The sequence below is a fragment of the Cryptomeria japonica genome, chromosome 1, assembly GCF_030272615.1.
Source record: "Cryptomeria japonica chromosome 1, Sugi_1.0, whole genome shotgun sequence".
Classification (NCBI taxonomy): domain Eukaryota; kingdom Viridiplantae; phylum Streptophyta; class Pinopsida; order Cupressales; family Cupressaceae; genus Cryptomeria; species Cryptomeria japonica.
In genome coordinates this window covers 133,649,077-133,675,794 of record NC_081405.1, presented here as the reverse complement: position 1 = coordinate 133,675,794, position 26,718 = coordinate 133,649,077, and the positions used below count along the sequence as shown (strand labels likewise).

At 37.2% G+C, this 26,718-nt stretch overlaps 1 protein-coding gene and 1 pseudogene across 3 annotated transcripts in view; both read left to right on the top strand.

Annotated features, from left to right (window-relative positions):
* LOC131063035 (chromatin remodeling protein EBS) overlaps positions 1–26,718 on the top strand; it is a 70,894-nt gene that overhangs the window by 32,210 nt on the left and 11,966 nt on the right. The window lies entirely within an intron of this gene.
* Positions 23,973–25,420, top strand: LOC131063034 (glyoxylate/succinic semialdehyde reductase 1-like; annotated as a pseudogene).

Here is a 26,718-nt window from a genome sequence, read left to right as displayed (position 1 = left end):
GATGATTGTGCACTTGCAAAGGAAGTTGCCGGCATTGTCACTCCTTTAGCCCTCATTTTTAACTCCGTGTGCAATCTATGGCACTCTATCTTCTCATTTTCCTTTAGTTCTTAACAAACTTTAACTCCATGGCTTGTAACAGCCAAAAAATGAGACTGTACCCTTGTGTAGCTGCCTCTAAAATCTTTCTTTCAGATGTGATAAAGCCACACCCTACTTCCCCTTGAATTTTTTCCCTTTTTATGCATAGGTGTAACAAGTTGGAGAAGAGGGTCTTTTCTATTAAAAGGGCAGTTTGCATATTTTTCTGAGGTTTTTGAAGGGCACTTAAATGAATTTGATTGCTCTCTATAACTACCATAACACTTGTATTTTCACCTATTTCTACCACTTCATTGACTACTACTACCATTCTCACTATTCCTCATGTTTTTTTGAGATTTAATGCAACTTTAAACTGAAAAATGCAAAAATATAAATGTAGACATTTCATGCTTCAAGCTTTGAAAATAATTTGAAGAAAATATATCTTTAAAGAATTTGCAGATCCGCTGCCCAAGATTGGATCTCTTTTGCAACTGGCTCCTTTTATTTACTGCCCAAAAGTTCTCCCCTCAAACCCTGCTGTTTTGCTTTTTTCACAATCAAATCTTGAAATGAAAGAAAATGAAGCTCTATTCCTCCTTTGGGGCAAGCTAGGACATGAGGGCCCACTTAAAGAATAAAAAATGTTTTTAAAGAAAAAGTATTGACGCCAGGGACAGTTGGACATCCTTAGTGTCAAGCAAACGAAGCTCTATTCCTCTTTTGGGGCGAGCTAGGACATGAGGGCCCACTTAAAGAATAAAAAATATTTTTTAAAGAAAAGAGTATTGACGCCGAGGACAGCTGGACATCCTTAGTGTCAAGCAAATGAAGCTCTATTCCTCCTTTGGGGCGAGCTAGGACAGGAGGACCCACTTCAAGAATAAAAAATGTTTTTTAAAGAAAATAGTATTGACGCCAGGGACAGCTGGATGCCCTTAGTGTCAAGCCTTGATGTCCCTTGGTATCGAGGACGTTTCCTATGAATTTTTGCTTAGAGGCGTCCTTGGGATGTGCCAGAAAAAGGTATGGGTGTTTTAGGCCCTTGGACGTGTCCACAAGTAAGCTTGTTTTTTAATTGTTTGTTGGTGGTCCTCTACAATCCAGCTCAAACTGAGGAAAAAAACCTCATTTCTATTCTAACATTATTTTTGTTTCTCTAGAAATATTGCAGCCAAAAGGGAGGATTTTTTTTTTTTTTGTGTAGGATTTGGAGGAGCAGTTAGAAGAGAAATTGAATCTAGGGTATGATTTATAGAGAGTCAACAAAATAATGAAAGAGAGGCAAGTCATTCTATATTTTGTTTTTTCAATTTATTTTTCCAATGTTTAATGTGATAAATGTCATTTTTTTTTCCAATTTTTCAGTGTTAACTTGCATTATATCTCACAAAACAACATGACCTATAGTGGCAATGAGAGTTGTGCAATGAAGTGGGAGACTATGAAATAAATATAAGACTTTGAGCCTCATTAGAGTGTGGAAGTGTTAGGGGTGGAGGAGATCAGCCACCAAATCCATTTGAATGCCCTTCCTTTGTCTTGAAACCTTATGTAAAGGGCCCTTTAAACTCAATAAAACCTCGTCTCCAACTTCTCACAGCTATAGATGCCAAAAAGAAAAATTTAGAAGGTGAGTAGGGTGTGGTTGTGTCACATTTGCAAGAAAGATTTTAGAGGGAGCTACACAAGGGCATGGTGTCACTTTTTGGGTGTAACATGCCATGAAGTTGAGATTTGTCCAAACATGGATAAGGGTGAGGGTAGAGGCTCATAGATTGCATATGGAGGTGGAAACCTCGTGTATGTCAACTGTTTTTTTTCAAAACAAGGATGTATTCATTTGCCTGCTCATAAACCAACACATTGTCATCAATACATGAACAAAATACCTCTATTATGCTAGAGTACATGTCTCTGTTGATTATCAAACTCGGTGGTAATGACATCAACTTTTTGTTGCTGTGCTTCATGGATCCAAAATCCTTTTTTTTTTGCTAGTAGATTTGATTGTGGTAACTTGAAAATTTTCTAACAATCCTAAGTGCTTTGAATGGGAACTATGATTCTAGGAAAACAAGAAAAAAGCTTCTAAGAAACGTAGAGACTCTCCTATGTTGAGCTTGACACCATCCCCGACAACGATGGCAAAAATGACTGGTCTCTACTATGTACATCAAAAGGTTGGTGCAGTATTTCATGCACTCAACCCGGTTGGAATGTCCAATGGAGTAACCTAATGTCCTAAGCAGAGGTTCATTTAATTATCAACTAGGGATGTGTCTTCTTCGATGATGTCGGCATTGTATGTGCACTAGGGAAACCTTCTAGGTTGTTCTATCGATATGTATAGCAAATAAATTGAAAGCAATAAACTAAACTAAAAAGATAAATTTTTTAGAAATAAATGTAACTACACAGCAGTGGCTGCAGGCTGATTGGTTATTTGACATAGCAGTGGCTGTAGGCTGACTGTTATAAAACTAATGAAATTAAATATGCTGAAATAAAACCTATCGTAAACAATTGATCACTAATAGTAAAGCATAGTGAATAACAATCTAAGTTTAAATGTGTGATAATGCCATTAAATTCTTTTGGACAATTATCTATACCTACAACATCCGTGGTTGGTAGTGGTATTGTCATATGAGGAAAAAGAAAGATCAGTTGTAGTGAGGTTAGGGACAATTGCATGTATGCTCAATGTGCAAGGATAGGATGTGATAGAGTCGTCCATTGCCAATTTTTTTTTTTTTCTTGTCCATGCTATTCCATTTCATGTAGCCCATAACTCTTACTTCAAACAAATGATGAAAGATGTAGCTTTGGTTGGTCCCTCGTTTTCCTCCCCTAGAGATCATAAACCATACATTACCCTCCTAGACAAAGAATATTCTAAAGTTAGTTTGGTAATAGAGGATATGAGGCAAACTTGGATCAAGAATTCTATTCTATTGTGATGGATGGGTGGACTGATATTAGACTTCAACCACTCATCAATATTCTAGTCAGATGCATATCTTTCTTGTATTTTTTAGATCGTTGTTTTCTAGGGAAATGTAAGGGTGTAAATTTCTAATTTAATATTTTGAAAGAGGCCATAGGGGAGATTGTGGTCTAAAATGTTGTATAGGTGGTCATTGATTGAACATATGTGGTTAAATTGGCTAGTACAATGGTGGAGGGTGTTTATGAGCACATCTTTTGGACTCGATGTTTTCATGCATTAAACAATGCATTGAAAGACATAGGGAAAATAGGTTGATTGAAGCAATTGATGGTAGAAGCTATAGATATTCAAATGTTTATGCACAACAACCACACCTCATTTGTTCTCTTCAAGACTTTGTCAAAGAAGGAATTCCTCAAAATTTTGGAGACAAAATACTTTAGTTACTTCATTGTGTTAGAGAGGATGGTTGAGCTGCATGAGCATTGGCAATTGATGTGGTAAATTTAGAGTGGAGTAATTGACTTAATTCAAGTTCTATTGAAGGAAAAAGCATCAAAAGATCCTTGATGACGATTGGTTGTCTACTATGAGCTAAGATGTTCTTGATTTTATTAAATAGTAAATGTTAAATTGCTAATTTTATTAGAAATTTTTTAATTTTTTAATTTTATTTTCATTGTTTAAGGATTCAACTTTTCAAAGTTTCTATCTTGTTAATTAATTTGTTTGATTTTTCTTTTCCATTTTGCAAATATGTTTGGTCCATCTCACTTGTAGGTATCTTTAGATATGTTCATATAGACTCTCCTAGTCTTATAGAGATAAATGAGACATTTGACAACATGGTTGGACAGATAAAGCAAACAATTTTGGCTATCTTTAGATATGTTCATATAGACTTTCCTAGTCTTGTAGAGATAAATGAGACATTTGACAACATGGCTGGAAAGATAAAGCAAACAATTTTGGCTATCGATCCTAGTTTGGGATTATGTGAGTAACATATAGCCCATGGTGATTTGAAGGTGGAACATAATGGATATCTTGCTTCATATGGTAGCATTCGCTCTAAATTTCAAATGGTATGCACAAAAGGTTGGAAGGTTGCCTATATGTGATGATGAATAGGTGAAACTAGGGTTAATAGAGGCCTTTGGAAAGATGATCTAGTTGAGTCTACAATACTTCACTCGCAATGGCTTTCTTTCACAAATATTTGTAATCCAACATTCAATCAACCAAAGATGAAGATAGATAGAGGTACATTAACTCAAATTAACTCTGTTGGATGGTGGATATGGTATGAGATGAATACACTAGAATTGAGGATGCTTGCTATTCGCCTCCTTTCACAGGTTGCTAGTTCCTTTGCTGCAGAGAGGAATTGGTCCACATATGATTTTATCTACTCCCACAAGAGGAATAGACTTACCCCTAGACGAGCGGAGAAGCTATCGGTCATGCATAGTGCTCTTTGATTTTAGGATCATTAGACTCCAAAGTATTGAGAGGCTCTAGCTTTACGATGGGATGTTGATCTCAAAGATGCCATCTAGGTTGATGAAGATTCGATGAGATAGACACTTAAAGTGGTAGTGACATAGAGGAGCACTCCGATTTTGATGGAATTTTGGCAAGTGTAGATAAGGGGCAGCAATATACTTTCTTTGTTTTTGTATTTTCATATTGTAGTTAAAAGTGAAACTTGCAACGTTTGGGCATTTTGTTGTAACATGTATAGTATTTTTCATAGATTGAGGATTCACCTAGTACTTGGCAGGGCTTGCGAGTCCTAAGGCCGATCGAGGTGACTCGCCTAGGACTTGTGAGCCGAGTCCAGTCGAGTACCCGACCAAGTTTTGGGTGAAAATATGTCAAGTCTCGTCTAGTCTCAGGGTATGACTCACGAGTCTCGAGCACAAACTCTTGATTTGTTGTTGGACCTGCCCAGGCTAAGTTTGAACTCAAAAAACTTTATTTTTTTTCGTTTTAACTCAAAAAAGTCATAATTTTGCCTATAAATGCATTTTTTTCATTTTTGTTCTGTCTTTTCAATCATACAACTTTGCACCCCCTCAATTGTTGTTCTTTTCTATTGTCTAACACCTTGTGTAGCTTATCATTGCTATCTCTCAAACCCATTAGGGTCTCCACTCCCAATACCCCACTAGTTATTGGGATCTTGTCATATAAGAATTTTGATTACAGTGAGGGGGTTTGGGAATGGAGACCAAAATTGAGAACTTAGACAACTAATTTAATGAGTATGAATTATGAAATTTCAAATATTGAGAGTTTTAAGATCATATGACATGTGTAATGTTTGAATTATGACAAATTGATAGTCAAATTAGGCTTTTATGTTCTCTAAATGCATTAATTTCTTTTTTATGTGTAATTCTATGGTTTTGTTTTATAAGTCCTCATAGAGTTTCTTGTCGAGTCTCGAGTCTATGTCAAAATTTTGGGTTGTTGAGTTGAGTTTGAGTCCAAGTCGTCAAACTTTGGTATTTTGTTATATCACATGCCTATTGATATTGAATTATGAAAGCAATTGAATTTTGACATTTGCTAATTTCTTTGACTCTCATGTGAACTCTCAATTCAACACGAACATTATGTGTTAAGGATCTATAATGTATATGATGAATAATTTTAATTTTTTTCACTATTTTTAATATAGCTACCCACAAAAAATGGCAAAAAAAAAAATCTTCATAACTCATCCCCTCATTTCTTGTCATCCTTGTATTGAAAACTTGGGGTAACATAGCTGATAATTAATTTCATGATATGATCTACAACTCTCTTTCAAGACAATAACCCATGCAAATCGCATATTGTGATTATCATTTATGTGGAGATAGATGTTGTTTTCCACACGATAATATCTAAGTCGCTGGTTTGTGTTTGGGTTGTGGTTTGTGGGTTTGGTTCATGGATTTGGTAAAATATTTTTAGGGTTCAGTTCCTCCTAGAAAATAGATAAAGACATAAATATAAACAAATTTGCTATGTTAGACCTAAAAGTAATAATTAATCGTTTCATGATCCATAGTTTGTGAATCACATATCGTGATTATCATCAATATAGTAATAGAATAATGAATGTGACTGCCCTATATTAATAATGTAAATAGCTGGTTCATTGTTTGCCCTATATTATTAACTTTCAGAGCAGCACACAAAAGATCATGCTTTGTATTCCCTTACTAGCATTTGAGACAGTACATTTATAGGACTAGGCCTTTCCTAAATTTGCTCGATACAGTTCTCCCTAAACGAGTTGTTAAAACAACTCATAACAAACACAACAATATGAGCACTAAACATAGATTTCCAACAAGTTTGTGAATCACATATCGTGATTATCATCTATATAGTAATAGAAAGATGAATGTGACTGCTGTATATTAATAATCTAAATAGCTGGTTCGTTGTCTGGGTTGGGGTTTGTGGGCTAAGTTTATGGTTTCAGCAAAATATTTTTGGGGTTGGTTTTGTTTTGGTTCATCCATGCAACAAACAGATAAATATCATAAATATCTACATATTTGCAGCCAAAAACCAGTAGTATTAGAAGCATCATACATATGTCCAAGTATTTTTAATGTACTGGAATATTAATGCATCTTATACAATATTAATAAACTAAATATTATAAATACTAATAAAATTATAAATAAAGTTATTATTAATATCTATTGTTAAATTTAAAAATTAATTAACATTACGTTCTAGTAACTTTTATGGCTTTTGCTATTAAGGTTAAGCATACATGTACTTTATTTCTTAGATAAAGAAAAAATAAAGTATCCCCACCCATAAACTCTTTTCATGATGGTGAAATTAGTGTAATCCCTTAGAATTTAAGCATAAAGTTTCTTGGAGTGCATTTAAATTTCAAAAGTAGGAAATGACCAGTTATATATATTGCTGGTATGTCATGCCAAAAGCAGTAGGCTTGGACCATGGACCCGCCTTTAAATGAGATCTTGTTCTGAATCATTATAGTGGCTTCACCACCCATTCACTCTATGTTAGTTCCCACTGTGTAAACACCTAGGTGTGCTAACACTAATATACAAATGAAAGGGCAAGCACTTGCACAGACCCAATCAAATTCAAAATATAACCAAAAAAATAAAAAATGAAAAAGATGTTTTTTGATTTGGGCATTGGATGGATTTGTCTATGTTATTTATAGATTTGCATGGGTTCATCCAAAGTCAAGAAAATGCCCCCTGTAGGAAACCTTGCCTAGATCAACTTGGAATCTGAACTAGATTCAAACTGGACCCTGGCCTATAGGGGATGATCTGGGTGGATAGCTAATAATTGATAAACTATTATGCTCAGTAGCACTTGTGCGAGCCTTGCCTATATCAACTTGGATTCTGAACTAGATTCAAACTGGACCTTTGCTTATAGGGGATGATCTGGCTAGATAGCTACTAATTGATAATCTATTATGCTCAGTAGCACTTGTGCAAGTCAAGAAACTTATGCTTCCTTAGAGTCAATTATGAACAAGTTAGATTGAACCTTATTCGTTGTTGTCTTTAGTCAATAATCTCTTGCTGGTCCGACTAATATTCAAGTGATTGAGCTTGGCAAGTCTCTTGAGCTAGCATAATTAAAACTTTAAAACTCATTTCTTTGCACCAATCTTGGACCCTTAAGATTAATTAGGAGGGCTCATCCATACACTTAGACAAAACCCTGGATGGACTTGGGAAACACTTGTACTAGGAGCTGTACTTGATTTGAACTAAATTTGGGGGTGGGATTGGTTTTGAGTGAATGCGCTAAGAGATATTTTGACACATGGATAGTGCACACGCAATGATAGAAGGTCGCTAGCATAAACCCTAACACTCTTTTAATGATTTAATACTTGTTGTGACCATTTCACACATCGCCCCATTGCAAATGGGGACCCCTGCTTTTTTTGCTTTTTGGGGTTTGTTTTTAGGTCTTTTAGGGTTTTGTCAGTTGGCCTTTGCATTTTTGAGTGCTGTCGGGGAGATCAATAGGATAGCAGGTCCTGCTTGAGTGATGTCCTGATCCTGAAATTTGACTAAGTTTGAAAACTGAAAATCCTCCAAAAACTAGATTTTGCAATATAGCTCCTGGAGGTCTGAAACCACTCTCAAACATCCTGAAAGTATATATGGAATATAACTTAATGTATAAGAATATTCCATAAAAATTATCCTGATAGAGAGTTCAAAAAGTCAAATTTTGCTCCTGTCCTTCACTGAGGATCCAGAGCGAATTTCGCTCCTGACCCTCACCAAGGGTCCAAGGCAAAGCGCTCCTGTCCCTCTCCAAGGGACCAGGGCGAAAAGACTTATTTGAGTCATTCCTGGCCTTGTTTGGTCAAGTTGAGGCATCAAAGGCATGGTGGAGGACGAAATGAATGTGATAAAGCATCCAGACTTGATCAAAGACGATGAAATGATGGAGTTTTGTCTAGAAAGGCCTAAATTGAAAGTTCGCTCCTGTCCCTCTCCAAGGGTCCAGGGCGATTTTCTTTATATACACATTTTTAGACCTTTCTTGGACTTGAACTTTTATTCATAGCGTGAAGTAAGGTGAAATCTTCCCTAGCAAGGACATTTCGTGATGAAAGATGAAGCATTTTGGCCTAGAAGGCAAAAAAGCGCTCCTGTCCCTCACTGAAGGACCAGAGCTTGAATTTCTAATTTGCACTATTTTTGCAAGATCAAAATGATTTTATGATTTGAAGAGATCAAAGAAGGCATATTTAGCCCGTTGAAGATAATTTGGGAGGCTAGCAAAGGACGGATAAGCTTGAAATTGCAAAATCACTCCTGTCCCTCTCTGAGGGACCAGAGCGAAAAACCTAATATCTAGCCTTTCTCACCAATTTTGGACAAATCTAGGCCTTGACACAGGTTTGAAATGATGTTTAAAATGCTTCGAGGTGGAATTGAGATGCGAGATTTGCAAATTTTGATGACAATTGGTAAAAGCGCTCTTGTCCCTCTCCAAGGGACCAGGGCGAAATCTCCAAATATGCCCATTTGCCTTACATTTTGAGATGCTATTTTTATTCCCAAGACTCAAGAGGTAGTGAAATGTGATATTCTACGCTTGGAGGGTAATTTGAAGATTGAAACAATCAAGAATTTGCACAAAGACTCAAAAGCACCCCTATCCCTCACTGAAGGACCAGGGCGATTTTTATAAAATCAACAATTTCCCTCCGAGATTATGCTAAGGCAAAGTTGAGCAAGATTGGAAAGGTCTTCCAAAGCATGGTGAACAAAGATTTGCCTTCAAAACTTGATAATCCTAGCCTAAAATGCAAAAAGCGCTCCTGTCCTTCATTGAAGGACCAGGGCGAAAATCTTTAGAACACCAATTTTGCCTTGCAAAAACAAGTTAAGCATGCATAGAATGGACGAAGGGGATCATTGCTTACCCCACAACGAGAATCGACAAATAAAAGGTGAAGGATCAAGACCAAAAGTGAAAAATCGCTCCTGTCCCTCTCCAAGGGTCTAGGGCGAAAAAGTCTTAGGCACCTTCCTCCTAGAGATCAAGTGAAATCAAACTCAAAGATCCAGTTAAAAATGCCATTTAAATGCCTAGATGAAGTTTTGGACGAAAAAAGGAGATATGCAAGGTCTAGATTGAAAAATCGCTCCTAGCCTTCACCAAGGGTCCAGGGCGAAATTGATGATATCCTTCATTTTTTGCATTAATTGAACGTTGACATTCCTTGAAATTCACCAAAATTTGCTAACTTTGGAATATTTGAAAAAATTAATTAAATTGGCATTTAATAAATTAATTTTGGGCCTCAAAAAATTGAATTTCTATTATAAAGGCATTTAAAATTAATTTTTGTGAAATTAATAATTAAAAGATTAAAAGTTGAGCGCACAAGGCATTATTTTGCCTTTATTTGCTAGGTCGGCCTACTCCTTTTGAGGTTTTATTTATTATTTCACCTTTTATTTGCTAAGTCGGCCTCATGGGTAAGTGGAAGGTAAGCGCTCTATATATTGGAGGTGTTTTTTCACAATTCAAATCATTCAATCATCCTTTCAAGTGCGAATTTGGAGAGCAAATTGGAGGCGCGAAATATAGCTTGTTTGGGGCGAATTTCTACTAAGTATGGAGACTAAGGAGGGCGAAATTCATCTTGAAGGCTATTGGAGAGGCCAATTTCTTGCTAGATTGGAGGATAATTTCCAGATTTTTTGAAGGTATTTGAAGGCGAATTTCCAAATTTTTGAAGAGGCTAGTGGAGTTTATTCTTTTCCAAGCTAGAGGAGGCGCAATTTGTTCAAGAGAAGGCTTTGATCTACACTTTGCCTAGCGAAATCTATTTTTTTTTACATCGTTTCTTAGAGTTTAAAACTCAAGTGGAGGTATGGCGTAATCACCTAAACACCATTGTTGAAGATTTGAATTTTGAACTTTTTGAAAATTCTAAGTTTGGCATAGTTAATTAGGAAATGATAACTAAAGATTTATCATGAAGTTTCCTAATTAAAATCTTGAATCTTCCTTTTAAGTTTAATTTTTAGACTTCAAGATATATTACTAATTTTGAAATGTTGTGTAGGTATCAAGATGGCGACTCCAAGGCCCGGAGGATCTACAAGTCGGAAGGCTCTCCTCAAGGAAAATCAAGCCAGATCAAAGACGGTTTTCTCAAAGAAGATCAAGCAAGGATAAGGGCGACCTCTTCCAATCCAGCATTACAAGGCGAGGTACATCATCATCCTGCACATCAAAGACAAAGAAGTTAGAGCAAGGGTTCGTTGAAGAAGCAGATAGTTCTAGATGAATTAATTAAAGCTAGCTTCTCAACAACATCAAGTTGAATATCTACCAAGTTACAAGTGTCAGACGAGGTGGCATCCTAGTCATCACTTCTCCAGTCAGTGTGGTCCACCTCAGCATGTCCAGATTCAATGTACCTAACTCATGGAAGGTGGCACAAACTTCGATGTACCTACCCCAACTATCCATTGGTTGAATTTTCCGGAGAAGACATGTGTCCAATTAATACAATTATTTCATTGGTCGAGTATTAAATGTTATGTAATGGTTGTAACAAACCCTAATTAGGGTTTTCATTATTGAATCTTGGCCATTGATCTCGAATTGATCTTAGCCTTCGAATTATATTGTGGGCACTATATAAGCCTCGACTCTTCATTTTGTAAAGGCAGTTAGTAGCAAATAGAATAGAGTTAGAAGACAGATAGAGAGTAGTTAGAAGGTGATTAGCTAGTTGATAGAATAGCAATTAGAGTAGAGTAGAGAGAGAAGGCAAAGATTGTTGCCAAGATGTTGTTGTAAGAGACTTGTAAAATTTCATTGAAGAAATGGTGAAATTTATGGGTTGATTCGACAATTTGCATGGTCTCTATACTTCTCATGTTTGATTTCATGTTATTAGATGAGTGGAAGAAATGTGTTTGATTGATGGTGAAATTCGTATATCCATACTACTAGCAGTTTGTTGATTGCAGACTTGCCTTGTGTAGTCAACTGGAATCATTCAGCTTAAGCTTAACTTCAATTGTCGCTTTTTCATTGATATGCATCAGCCTGATGGTGTCTATGCTTGCAGTGATGATTTGAACATCATAAAGCTTTCCTTCGAAGATTGCACTAATCTTGTGGAGATGGTCCTGTGATGTCAAAACAAGACTTAGTTAGAATTTCATCAAAGATCATTCATTGCTCTTACATTCTTAGTGTTAGGATTAGATCCTTTCCTCACCCTCATCTTTTTTCCTTTTTTTTCAAATCTAAGGCTAGTAAAATCCTGTGTTCCAGCAATATTCAAAGCAAATCAGACGTTCAATCATCAAGTGTAAGTCTGCTTGTGATTCCAGCAAATCAAATCATACCACTGGTGCTTGTCCACACGTAGAGATCCTACATCGAAGAACCTTGAAGTCACCCTGATTGATCCTTTTCGCGATATCTTCAGCATTTGGAGACTTTACTCAAGAGAGGATAAGGTACCTTAGGTATTTTATTCTGTGTTTGATAGTGTACAAAATACATGTCAACAATACTCTAGTTTGTAGTGTGAGTGTTGACTAATGAAAATCATTTGCAATTTTAATAAAAATGGTTCAATTTACAACTATCCAATATTAAGGCTTCTTGTGAACTCTAATAGATATATCATTGTTTGTAACAACTTGGGGGGGGGGGGGTTGCATGTTAGTTTCTTCTGTTATCTGTATTGGAGTGTTTGGGCCTTTGGTGTCAGGAATCAGCTACTTTAAGATGTGTTCATTAGAAGTGATATGTATTTTATGAAATTAGATTATATAAACTCTTTGAATTATTTTACTTAGCATTGTAAAATATTATAATTTCTTTTATGAATTAATTATTATCTTTATGTAGTATAGACTATAGAGTCATAAATGCGCTTTAGTGCATTAAGGTGAGTCTCTTTGATCAAGTCAACAATATTTAAAATAATTAAACCTCAAGTTACAATTCCTAGAATTAATTAAAGTGGAAAGAGGGTTAAAATTATTATAAGTTCCTGTACATTGGGAAATAATTAATGTTGGGAGAAAATAAATTGGAAAAGAAAGTTGGTTAAAAGGGAGTTACAAGTTGTTACCTTTAAAAGGGGATTGTTTTCATTGTAGAGAGGTTTTCTTCTCTTCCAAAAATGCAAATTTAACTATTTTGAGATTTTTTATTTGAGTTGAGTTGGTGAAATCAATAGATTGTTGATAAGGAGCAAATATTTTTCCTTGTGATTTTATTTTTTCTGGCAGTCTTTAGAATTTTCCAAAGAATATCTTTGGAACAATATTAAATGTCTGTGAGCTATTAATATTCATAATTTTTTTCTATATTTTATTTGCAAGTATTTATTTCATTGATCTTTATTACTTGTATGCAGAAAATATTAATAGTCTTTGTGCTATTAATAATCCTTTCTATTTTGTTTGGGTAACAATATTTTGTTTTACTGAAGAAAATATTAAAAAAAATATAATTTTTTTTCAGTTACTTGAGGGAGCTTCCCCTCTTAGAAGTAGAGGAAGATCATCCTTTCAGTGATGTCCTATCCAATGTTGCAAGGTTTTGTCAGTATCCATTGAGAAAAGTGACAAGAAGTGATGGTGACAAAATTATTTGCTGATAGTTTTTGGTGACTTTATTGGGGATCACCTCTTAGAAGCAGAGGCAGATTGTCATTGACAATCTAACCAATGTTGCAAGGTTTTGTCACTATCATTGAGAAAATTGACAAGAAGGCTGGGGGACAAAATTATGTGCTAACAGTAAATGGTGACTCTGCTGGGGATTAAAGTGCCTTGTGCATTCAATTTAAAAAAATGTGAAGGTACCTCCCCTGGAATGGAGGTTGGCAGCTCTATTGAAGATGAATACCAGAAGATACTCATGAGACATCCAGAAGTAATGGCAGATTGGTTTCCTACAAGCAAAGAAGATGAAACGAATATCTTCCTCTTTGTGTCATCATTCAAAGAAAATCCAATCATTGAGGTTGTGGTTGATTTAATAAAGCAGGACTAATTTTTGAAAACTTTTTATGGTGCTGTGTCAATTGGAAGAAGAAATTTTTTTCGACTCCAAGACATAGTCAAAGAAGAGAAAGTAGAAGAAATTGATGACATTGAACACAGATAGAAATAGATCTGGAAGCAAAACCAAACAACAATCCACAAGATAGGGATCCCAATTATTTTCAGCTTTTCGAAGTTTTCATCTCAAGTCTGCCTTTGGAAGAATCAGTGCAGTAATTCATAGTTGAGGAACCACATGAGCAGTCACAAAGTCAAGATATTTGAGGTATGACTGAAATCGTTGACATTTCAACTATGTTTGTGGAAGATAATAAGGGCACAAATAATGTTGATTTTCCAATCCTTCATGGGGAAAATATTTGTCTTTTGCATTCTGTTATAGAGGAAAATAACTCATGTATCCTTACTATTCATGATCAAATTTTTGAATCCACATTTGTTTTCCCACCCATGCTTCACGCCCTTCCTATAGCTGCAATAAAAATTATGCAGCCATTGTTTCTTATAGCTTTACAAAATCTTCCTCCATTTTGCCAAAAGTTATTTTAAAAAGGCTCATTTTTTTCAGTCCATTAACAGTCACATTTAGCCTCGTCTTTCCTCCTTTTCTATTGTGAATAATCCGTTTGTGCATTTCTGTTTTGGCTTGTCTTTATTTTTGTTTCATGTAGTGTGTTGTCTTCAATAAATTGCAGCAACATTGTGATGTTTTCCCCTTCTCTCTGTCTGTCTCTTGTGCCCAAAAAATGCTTGTGACTACCCTATTGTGGTGCTCTATTTTAACCAATATTGTACTGTGAAAAAGGGGAATTACTCAATGATGCAGAATTCATGATGTCTTAATGCCTAGACACCACAGAGATAATAATTTTATAAATGTGAAGGCTCTCAAGACCTTTGCCTGTGTCACAACAAGGAAATGATGTGTAACACTTTCACCAACTGAAAACTTAGAGGCCAATGGAAATTCTCAATCAAAATAAGTACCTCCAGCAAAGCACCCAGTCCATTCAAGTGGTTAACGGATTGAAGATTTACTAAAAGGAATCTGCTTCTTCCTAGCCTTTAGCAATAGTCATAGTGTGGGTGAACAGAGTAGAGCAAGATCCAAAAGGTTATCTAGAAGGAGACCATGTTCAACATACAATTCTATAACAATCTGTGCTTGAATATTAAATCCAAATGGAAGACCCAAAGATGGGAGAGGCACATCAAGAATTGCATTTCCAGGTCAGACCCAAATCACATCTTGCTCAGTTGTTAAAAATGCTTTGGTTGAAATATATGCAAAATGTAGAAGCACAAAAGACAATGAGTACAGGGCATGCATAATATCGATTTCTTCTAGTGAGATTCTTGTTGGTGTCTGTTTTATCATCTACCAAACATTAGGATAGGATACCCGAAGGTATTCTATCCTCTCCTGAAAAATCACTACTGATTCCAAGGTCTATATGTGCGAACAAGCGACTTTAGTGGAATAGCTTCTTGGTTAGTGTATGCTGAAATTTCAAGGGGGACTTACGTTTGACAAGTATCTTGAACTGCTGGACTTAGATGGATTTAGCAATTCTAGGCTCCTTTTTTTTTTTTTTTTTGGAATTTTCGGGCATTTAGACCTTCAAAAGAAAGGGAAAAAGAGGTAGGGTTCGAGAAGGCTAATCTAAACCTACGAACTCTGGAGACGGTATCAACTGGGTGCTCTCGAGAAACCAAACCTTGCTTCGCCACACTAGGGACCACTACACAAGGCCGGTGCAATCTTCAATGGGTTGTGCTTATGATCGAGATGTTGGGATGCACAGGGGATGGGCTCAGACTAACTTTGCACGGTAGAATGGAAATCATCCACCTACCAAAAGTATGAGCGGAGATACACCATCAATTGACACTTATCAAATCCTTCATTCAAATTAACAACAAGGAAAGCAAATCTAAATTAATTCTAACTAAGTGTTGAGGCAATTGAAACCATGCAAATCATTCAAATAATAGAGATTACAAAGCAGCGCACATGCAATATATTATCTGGAAATGACCTTAAGCAACAATACATCAAAAACCTCACACTTTTTAAATGAGAGGAGGCAACCTTATATAGTTTTCAAGAATAAATGAATGGCCGAGATCAAACAGCGATCAAAGGCCAAGATTGAAATTTATAAACCCTAATTAGGGTTTCCCAAAACTAACTACCCTCGACCAATTACATTTGGGACACTTGTCCTTCTTGCTAAATATGAACCATCAATGAAAATAGAAGGTTGTTGCATTGTGAAGTGTGCCCTTCTAGAAGCTTCTGGATAAGTCAGGTTCATCGAACTTGGACATGCTGACTTGGAGCGATCTGATTGGTTGGAAGGTGACGAGGCGCCACCTCAACGTGTTGAATGTCTTCCTTGAATTTTCCAATTTGGGTCAAGAAATTGTCTAAGTATGGAAATTTGATTCCTTCTTGTCACCATTTGATTATGCTTGGGAGCTTGTCTTTTTCAATTCCTTCCGAAGATGGAATCCTTCAAGAAGTTGGAAGTTTATTTAACTTTTCCATATTTTCACCAAGTCTGAGAACTTTTCTTTCTTGATGCCTTGAGATTCTTTCGAGTGCCTCGAATTTGGAGAAGAAATCTCTTTGCGAAGTATTTCTCATACTTAGCCAAATTTTGTTCCTCTGTATGCTCGGACGAACCTTTCTCATGGTCCTTGTCTTCAATTCTGAATTTGGCTTGAAACTCCATTTGTGTTTTCTATGACGATCTTGCCTTCAGCTGCCAATTTATGTTGCGTGGGAGGAGGGTTAAAAAGCTCTGGGTAACCCCTTGCAAATATGAAATGATGGGATCAAGCTGTTCAGGCATTCGTTGTGATCATGTCCTCCTTCTCGATACCCTAACATGCCTTCATCATGATTGAGGAAATTGGAATTTTCTTTGTGAAACATTTCCCATACTTAGCCAAATTTTGGCTATCTTCACGCCCGGATGAACCTTGCCTGTGAACTTGTCCTCAATCTTTCGTTTGGCTTGAAACTCCAATTGCGATCTCTATGATGATACCGCTTCTATTTCCTCCTATGACCTGTAAAACCAAAGGAAAAAAAGGTTAGAAATCTATTTTGGATTAAAGAAAATCAAGGCTGCGAACGGCTAAGTGTTTGGAAAATTTCACTTCATTTTCATACTTAGCCATGAGAATGGGATTTTCACATGTAAATTCTCCAACCTTCAAGATAACTGTGATCACAATCCAACACCAAGTGTTATAACTCCGAAAATTTCTTATACTTAGCCAAAAAAATGATTTTCCTCCCTTAGAAATTCGAACAAATTCACTAAAAATCATTTCTCAAACTCTGGAAAAACTCAGAAAATACATAAATCTGCATCATGAATTTAATTTCACCTTCAAAAATACTCAAAAACTCAGGAGAGATTCAATAATTGGTCCTTATACTGGTTGTCTTTCTCCAAAAATCAGTGAGACTTTTGTCAAAAAAGTTTATCCAACTTCCAGCAATATCCAAAACTTTCTCCAGATGAACTCCAAACTGAAAGTATTTTACTATGCTTTCCTTAATATTTTCAAACTTCTTGGTGTAGAAATGAAGTTTACAACGAAGTATTTGTAAATAAAGTTAAATCCTCAATCAGAAACCCTTAAAATCTTCCAAATCATGTTTCCAATTTTAACTTCATTCTTTTGGAAAGTGTTGTCATGTTTCCAAATTCGAAGAAAATATCTTCCAAAAGTTTCCAATTTGGCTATAAGTTCGAAATATTTATTAATCTTCCAATATTCTCTTTAAAAAAACTTTCCATTTTGGATTTAAGTTCGAAATCCTTATCAATCTTCCAATATTTTCCTTTGGAAAACTTTCTATTTTGGTCTTCGAATTCAAAATTTTGGAGGAGTTTTATGACATCATGTTGATTCTGTTTGACTTTTCAATGTGTAGGTGGACTTTTGAAATTTATCTCCATCTTCTCCAAGGTATGGCGGACTTTGGAGACCTTTCCTCATGGCTCTCTTCAAGGCGAAATTTTTGGCTAAGGCATGGGGCGGACTTTAGCCTTTGCTCCTACATGGTGAAATTTTGGCTAAGGCATGGGGCGGACTTTGAAGGTCTCTCCTCATGGCTCTCCATCAAGGCGAAATTTTGGCTAAGGCATGGGGCGGACTTTGAAGGTCCCTCCTCATAGCTCTCTTTACCCTTGGCGGACTTTAAACTTGGCACCTCCTACCTTGCTCTCTTACTTTGGCAGACTTGGGAGAGGGCTCCTACATGACCTCCATCTTGGGCGGACTTTGGTGGCGGCTCCCATCTTGGGCGGACTTTGGTGGTGTCCCCAACTTGGGCGGACTTCTATCACTCCTCCTCCTTAGCCTCCCAACCTTGGCGGACTTTGGAGGGCTCTCCACCTTGGCAGACTTTAGGCTAGGCTCCCACCTTGGCGGACTTCAAACCCATCCCCTAAGTGGACTTCAAGCAACCTCCCCTTGGGCGGACTTTGGAGGGCTCTTCACCTTGGGCGGACTTTGGTGTTAGCTCCCCCATGACCTCTCTAGCCTTGGTGGACTTTGGTGAGTGCTCCCACATGACCTCTCTAGCCTTGGGCGGACTTTAAGCATAGCTCCTACATAACCCTCCTAGCCTATGGCGGACTTTAGAATGTTGGCCACCTTGGCCTCTTTAGGCTGGGCGGACTTTGGAGAGTGCTCCCACATTTTCTTTTCTCACTCTACAAGGCATGGGGCGGAGTTTAAGAGGCATGACCACCAATTGACATGCTTGGGCGGAGTTTTGATGTCCTTACCATCTTCACCAACAAGTTTGGGCGGACTTTGGAGAGTCCACAAGACATGGTGGAGTTTTGAAGCCTCTCAAGGCGGACTTTAGGAAGGTCTCCTTGAGGGCGGAGTTCTATGCTCCCTCTTCATAGCCTCTCCAACATGCATGGCGGACTTTAGACACCTCTCAACATGGTGGACTTTGGTCTACCTCCCAACATGGCGAACTTTTAGACATCTTCCAACATGGGTGGACTTTTAGACCTTTGCTCTTCAAGGCGAACTTTTGGAGGCTCTCAGGAGGGCGGACTATATATGAAATATAACATTTAAGTATAAATGATTATACTTTAAGTTATATTTCATATATATTGTCAGGATGTTTGAGAGTGGTTTCAGGTCTCTAGGACTTATAATGCAAAATCTAGTTTTTGGAGGATGCTCCAATTTTCCAGACTTAGTCAAATTTCAAGATCACGATGACATTCCAGACTTAGACAAATTTCTTAGAAAAAATTCAAAATTTCACAGCTTAATCAAATTTAATCGGATTAACTTGAAATTTGAAATCCATGCCTAGGTGGATCATCTGAGGCATCACACCCCCTAAAATCTAGGGATTTGGCTTTTTATGTCAAAACTTGGAATTTTCGAGTTCCGGTCGAAGCTGGTTAGTGGTTAAAGTGTAAACCTTAGGTTTGCATCCCAAAAAAGCAAAAAGCCTAAAATCTAGGGATTTAGCTTTTTTAGGTCAAAACTTGGAATTTTCGAGGTCTGGTTGAAGCTGGTCAGTGGTGCAAGTGTAAACCCTAGGTTTGCATCCCGAAAAAGCAAAAAGCCTAAAATCTAGGGATTTAGCTTTTTTAGGTCAAAACTTGGAATTTTTGAGTTCCGGTCGAAGCTGGTCAGTGGTGCAAGTGTAAACCCTAGATTTGCATCCCGAAAAAGCAAAAAGCCTAAAATCTAGGGATTTAGCTTTTTTAGGTCAAAACTTGGAATTTTCGAGTTCCGGTCGAAGCTGGTCAGTGGTGCAAGTGTAAACCCTAGGTTTGCATCCCGAAAAAGCAAAAAGCAGACATCCCTAAAAAATAGGGAAACTTTCTTAAAAAAAACCCATACCGGGGATTGGGCTAAAAACGCCAAAAACGAAACTTCCTAAAAAATAGGAAAAAGCAAAAAAACAAACTTTCTAAAAATAGAAAGTTGTCCAAATTTGTCCAAATCAATTGCGATCTTCGTCCTTTGGCCTCCCTAAGCATTTTGGTGGGGTTCACATTTCGGAATCACATCACTTGCAAAAACTAACTTTCAATTGTCAGGGCTTGAAATGCTTTGAACTGGACAAGGCTTGGTGAAACTGCAGCAAAAAGGTCACAAGACACTAACAAAACCCCTAGAAAGAAGGAAAAGAGAGGGTCCCCATTTGCAATGGGGCGATGTGTGAAAAAGGTCACAACAATTCCATATTCAAATAATTAATAATTGAAAGGATTTAGATTTCAAGGGAACATCTCCAGGTAATACCTCATCCTCAGTTTGTTTTTGAATCAGTAGTGGAGATAAAGTAGGTATGCTCTAGTATAGAGAAGTAAGGAGGGCTTTTTTTGTAGCTTTAGAAGGCCTAAAGAAAATTTGGAGCTATTTAAATCTCTAGAAAATCTAGGATGTTTTTGGACGATCCAAATGACAAGTAGAAGGCTGAATTCCACATTTCTTGCCTGCTATCTACACCTGTACATTGTATGTTTTCAAGTATTGCAGGTTTGTATTATCAAGATTGCGCTTCACAAGCTAATTGGAGTAGGATATTCCTCCTTTTTTTCATGAAGTACCCAATGTCTTAATAGCTGGTAACCATTGATAATACAACTATATTTAGTGGGAGTCATTAGGAAAGAATTAAGTCTTATCTAATGTTGTTGAAATGCCACAAATTTTGACTTTAATAGGGGAGCTTGAGTTGCATTGGTGAATGCTTTTGGGTAATGCCAAATGATTTATCAGATAGGAAGTTCATGACATTTGATATTCAGAGCTTGGTGGAATGCAGATGGAGGATGTCGGGTATAGAAATGTTGCATTCCAACTATGCAAAGGATTTGAGGTGTTTACCCTCTCGGGTGAATAACTTAAAGTACACAGATAAAGCACGTAATGCAGAATAATAATGCCATAGATATCAGGTCAAATATAAAAGATGTTATTCCATTCATAATCGTTCTTCGTCACAAGTTACATTCGGAAGTATATAAAGATACTGAGGGAGTGCAAGCGCCAATCGTCGCACTGCAACTACCACCCTGCGGTTGCCAACTAACCAAGACAATTACAACTTAATTAACTAGTTTTATTTTCATGTACAATATTGCCGCCAACATCATCCCCCCCAAAAGAAAAGAAGTCGTCTCCGGATGACTTAATACAAAATAGAGATGACATTAAACAGAACTGTTGACGCCAGTTGAGCCCGGAACTCATACACCTGCTGCGTCCTCGCCTGAAAACCCTTTTCTGCTACCATCCGATGCTCAAGTGCGGATTTCACCATTACGGCTTCTTTTGACATCACAATCCTCCTGTGCCTAAACCAAACTTGTCTGCAAAACACGCTTTTCAGTCTCAGCCTCCACCAACTGCTACTCAAATGACACTGTCTCCCTAGCCAATTTGTCCTCGATAGCCACCCGCGTTGCCCTCTCGGCATCCAACTCTTGGGTACGCCGAGCTAAGTCTCACGCTAGTACTACCTCCATCCTGGTGGTCAGCTCCTCCTGAGCCCTTTGTGCATCCACCAAGGCAACCTCACGTCCAGCTGAGACATACTCCAAGTTCCTCAAAGCGTACCATTCCTGCTTGGAGGTGACCACAACCCTCTGGGACAAAGGCTAGGAGACACCTCAAATCCTCCATCACACTCCCCAAAGGCTAATAACTGAACTGAATAACTCTTTAGTGTCATATGACTTCGCGTTCTTGCAATGCCTTCCCTCAAACTCTGTTTGTTTGCAACCTCCAAATCCGTCTCCCTCTACGGCTTATGGCTTCCTCGCCAATGCTTAGCTGCAGGCTTCTTTCTCACAGTACGGGACAACCCAACACTTACCGTGCCTTCTCTGATGCCCTTCGCCCAACTCAAAAATTGTATTGTAGCTCAAAAATAAACTGGGCGCGGGGCAGCGCCCCCGCTGCCAAGACCAATTTACAACCTTCAGAACCACACGAAAGTCCATGGCGCGCATCATTTCTGTGATATTTTAAGATGTCAAAACCCTTCTTCTCCACTCTAATATTTTCAGCGTCCTGGCTCCAGATGTCATCAAATGATTATGTTCTGTGCATTTACTTTCTGCATTTAATCGTTTACCGTATGTGGCAAACATGAGGCAGCTTGTAAAGGAGCTTGGAAAAGAAATTATATATGGTGTTTCCTAGACAGCCCATTTGAGTTCAAGCCTTGGCGCTGTGGATCTTACGGTTGCACTGCAATAGGGAGCTTGAGTTGGAATGGTGATAGCTTCTAGATAATGCCAAATGATTTATAGTTTATGACATTTGATATTGAGAGCGTGGTGGAATGCAGATGGACGATGTTGGGCATGGACATGTTGCATATCAACTATGCAAAGGATTTGAGGCAACTTGCAAATGAGCTTAGAGAAGAAATTATATTTGGTGTTTCTCAGACAGGCCATTTGAGTTCAAGCCTTGGTGTTGTGGATCTTATGGTTGCACTTGATTATCTGTTTGACACTTCTCAAGATAAAATATCTAGGACATAGGCCACTCATCAATCCTCACAAAATATTGAAAGAAATGAGGTCAAACATGTCCATTAAATGACCCTTTGGAATAGCTGGTTTCCCTAAGTGTGCTGAGTGAGCACGGTGCATTTGGTGTGGGACATATTTTTGCCAGTATTTTTGTCCTTGGTATGGTGTAATGATTGCTGGACAAATTTATGAAGCTATGAACAACGCAAGAATTCTCGATTCGAACCTGATTACCATTTTAAATGACAATATGCATGTTTCTTTAACTACTGCTACTGTAGATGGCCCTACTCCCCTATTGGGAGCTCTTAGCAAAGCTCTTTCTAAGATTCAGGCCAGCAAAAAGTTTGTGATACTTTGAGAAAAGTAGCCAAGGATATTACACAGCAAATTGGAGGTGAAACACATGAAATTGTAGCAAGAGTGAACGAGTATACCAGAGGAATGATCAGTGCTAACCATTTCACACTCTTTGAAGAACTTGGAACCTATTATATTGGCCCTGTAGATTGGCACAACATCCAAGATTTGGTAGCCATTCTTGAGAATGCTCAGACAATACCTGTTCTAAGGCCTCTGTTAATTCATGTTGTCAGAGAAAAAGGAAATGAATATCCATCTACAGAAAAAGTAGTTGATAGACTGCATGGCGTGGTGAAATTTAATCCTGCTACTGGCAAGCATTTCAATCCTAACAATTGAACACTCAGCTACACTTAATGCTTTGCGAATAGATTGATTACAAAACAAGAGAAGGATGACAAAGTTGTAGCTATCTATGCTGAAATGGGTGGAGGCATATGCCTCAATTTCTTCCGGAAGAGGTTCCCAAAGGGTATAGAGATGTAGTTAGCCATCAACATATTCCTTACATAGAGAACAAATTTAACTGGTATTGTCTGATCTGCAAACTTGAATACTTACCTTGGAATTTAGAAAAGTTGAAGAGATGATTTAGAATCCCTTGGATATGTTATCATGTAATTTTTAATGGGCAATCTCCTACGGTCAGGGGCTTACATCCTGTTATACATACCAAGGCAGTTCATTTTGGAGTATTACAATTATAAACTGTGGTTGATGAGCTAGCATTTTGTTGTTCTTTTTGCTGCTGTAGGCTTTTGTGAATCGATTTGGCATTGAAATAGTGACACTGATGGTTATAGGTGAATCTAAGAAACAAGAATATAAAGAGAATCATAGGAGGATGTAATGAAGGGAAATCAGATTGTAAAGAACATGGATAGGACTTTGAGGTGCTTGTTTTGTAGAAAAAAAGGATTATAGATAGAAAGTCCTTCAACATGCAAGAGGATTAAGTATTGTCAAGACACAAAAATAAGACCAGTGCATTTGGAGCAGTTGGCTCTGCTCTGACCAAATAATGAAGAATTCATTGGTTGACCCTGGATGGAAATTATTGTGAATATCCTTAGGATTTTCAAAGAGGGAAACTACAATGGTCCCAGTGCTGGTGAGCTGAAGGAGAGATTTGCAGAATCAATCAACAAGTTTGCACACTATGGAATTTTGAAGGTCATCAACACAACCGTTCAAGAATGCCAAGGGTAAAATGATACCCTATCATTTGAAAGCTCCTTTGTAAAGAACCATTGAAGCTATAAGGAGTATTATGAGTGAGAACAGCTTCTTGGGAATGAATTATACGGATGGGTTGCACAAGCTGAGGACTAAAATACTGGAGGTCCTATTGGCAAACATCTTTGAAGAAATGGTATCATAAGACAATGGAAGATTTCCATAATTTTATACAAGAAAAGAATAAGCACTTAGTGACATGAAAGGAGAAGCTTTCACTGATGGTACATCTCATTGCAATGACAGAAACTACATGTCACAAGACAACAGATGGGAAACAAAAGCTTGAGGAATCTCATAGGGAAGGTGGTAGCTATTGGGAATATGGGTTGGACTTTTGATCGTTTTCAAATTTTCCTGCTAATATTCAAAGACGGTAATTTGAAAAGCAAATTGAGCTGGCTGATGCATTACGACTTCCAATGTTTCTTTGTATGTGTGCAACTTGCAAAGTCATTTGTGAGGTCTTAGAACAAAATAGGCATCAATTCATTTCAGAAGTAGCTTACTCTTTCACTGTATCTCACACTCACGTCTACGATAAATTCAATATATGACGTCATATTGCAAAATTTTGGAGTACTTCTGGAAGTTGCCATGTAATCTTAATGCGTGGGAAGAATTGCACAAGGTATAGCTAAAGGAGTATTTTTGTAAAGAAAGAGTGATTGCATAGATTTACACATTTGTTTGAGGATCCTTTTCTATATATTCACGCACTATGGCAGCCAACTTGCTCAAGAATGGTTCTAATGTGATTATGTGGAACAGGACATTACCAAAGTGTAAAGAGCTTGTGGCCTAGGTGCTTATGGAGGCAACACACCTGCAGAAGTTGTGAAGCAGTGCAAGTATAGTATAGCCATGTATGCTGATCCTCCTGTTGCACTCTTAGTTGATTTTGGCAAGGTGGTGTTTTGAAGGAAATGCGTTTTGAAAAAGGATGCATTGACATGTCAACAATTGATTTTGCCACATGTACATAAATCTACAAGGGAATAATTGCCAAAGGTGGAATATTTGTTGAGGCTCCCCTCCCAGGCAACAAGAAACCTTCAGAAGATGTCCAACAAATTATGCTATCGCTAGCTACTGGTGTTAAGTCCTTGTATGACGAGGTGATGCCTACCTTTGATGTAATAGGAAAGAAAACATTCTTTCTAGGGTATTTTGGAAATGGAGCCAAGATGAAGCTTGTTGTGAACATGATCATGAGCAGCATGACAAATGCATTCTTTGAAGGCCTTGTTGTAACTAATAAGAGTGGACTGAATTAAGAAACATTGTTAGATGTCTTGGAATTGGGTACAATCAGCAATCCAATGTTTAAGTCGAAAGAGAGAGCTACGATTCAACAGAAGTTTCCCCAGCATTTCCATTGAAACATCATTAGAAGGATATGTGTTTAGCACTTGCCCTTGGAAACAGATTATCTATACCTATAGTTTCTATAACTAATAAGGTTTTCAAGAAGGCGAAAAGCATGGGGCTTGGTGATCATGACTTTTCAACTGTCTATCAAGCTTGACAAATTAAAAAATCTAGGAGGTTGTCATGATGGTGATGATGAAATGACTTTATGGCCCTCATTGGATGAGGCACTGATCTACTACATACAGAGATTTTGGAGGTGTCTGCATCCTGCCAGAGAATGCAAGCCCACAGTCACAGCCAATGTTAGTTCATAAAAAGTCATCTATTTTATGATGTTTGATTACATTAACTCTTTGAATCAATTTATTTAGTTACCGTCATAAAAATATTATAAGTAATTAGTTATAATCTTTATGCAAACTTGTAAAGGGTCATAACTCATAAGTGCATTAAGCCTTTAAGGTGGTTCAATTCAGTAAAGTCAACAAAATTCCCAATAATTAACCCAAAGTATAATGTCAAGTAAAATTAAATCTTAGAATTAATTAAATTTGTAAGAGGGGTATAACTATTAGAAGTTTCTGTGCATGCATGAAGGGAAGTAATTAATATTTGCAGAAAAAAATTGAAAAAGAAAGTTGGGTAAAACGGAGTTACAGGTAGTTACCCAACTCTTGTATGTGGGCAAAATATTTCAAAGGGGATTATTTTCATTGTAGAGAGGTTGTCTCCTCTTCCAGAAATACAAATGTAATTATTTTGAGAGTTGGTGGAATTGGTGGTTTGTTGTTAAGGAACAAATATTTCTCTATATTTTTCTGGTAGTCTTTGTGCTTTCTGAAAATGAGAGTGGACTGTGTATCACCATTTTAGAGGGTATTGATTCTGTGTGCTATCAATATTTGGATATATTTTTTTATAGATGTGGAATAATATTAAAAGTATATGCTATTTATATTCAGAAATATATTTTATTTCTTATTTGTGAGCTTACATTCACCGATCTTTATCATCTATAACAGAAAACATTAATTGTCTTTGTGCTATTAATAAACCTTTTTTTTGTTTTTTTGGTTACAAATTTTCATTTTAGTGAAGTTGAGAAATTATAAAAAAATATTAAAAATATTCAGTTACTTGAGGGAGCTGCCCCTCTTAGAAGCAGAGGAGGATTATCTCTTCAATGATGATCTATCCATTGTTGCAAGGTTGTCACTATCTATTGAGCAAATTGACGAGGAAGTATGGTGACAAAATTATTTGCTAACAAGATGATATTATTTGTCAGTCATATTTTAAACATTTGGCGTGTTGAGTGTCCTATAATTATTGCAGTCACTGGTGCAGATTGTGGTAGAATCTGGAGAAGATGCACCAATCCCATTTTTCGTGTGTACCTGAGGGCAACCCAAGATTTTATTTGTGCAACCATTGCACAGGGTCATCCATCTGTTTTTTCTTTGCAGTTTGTGCCACAATGATAGTTGTGGATGCCAATTTTTTTTATCTATCTCTAAGAGTAATATTTGCCTTGGATTTTTAATACTACCCTGCTTCACCCTAGGAT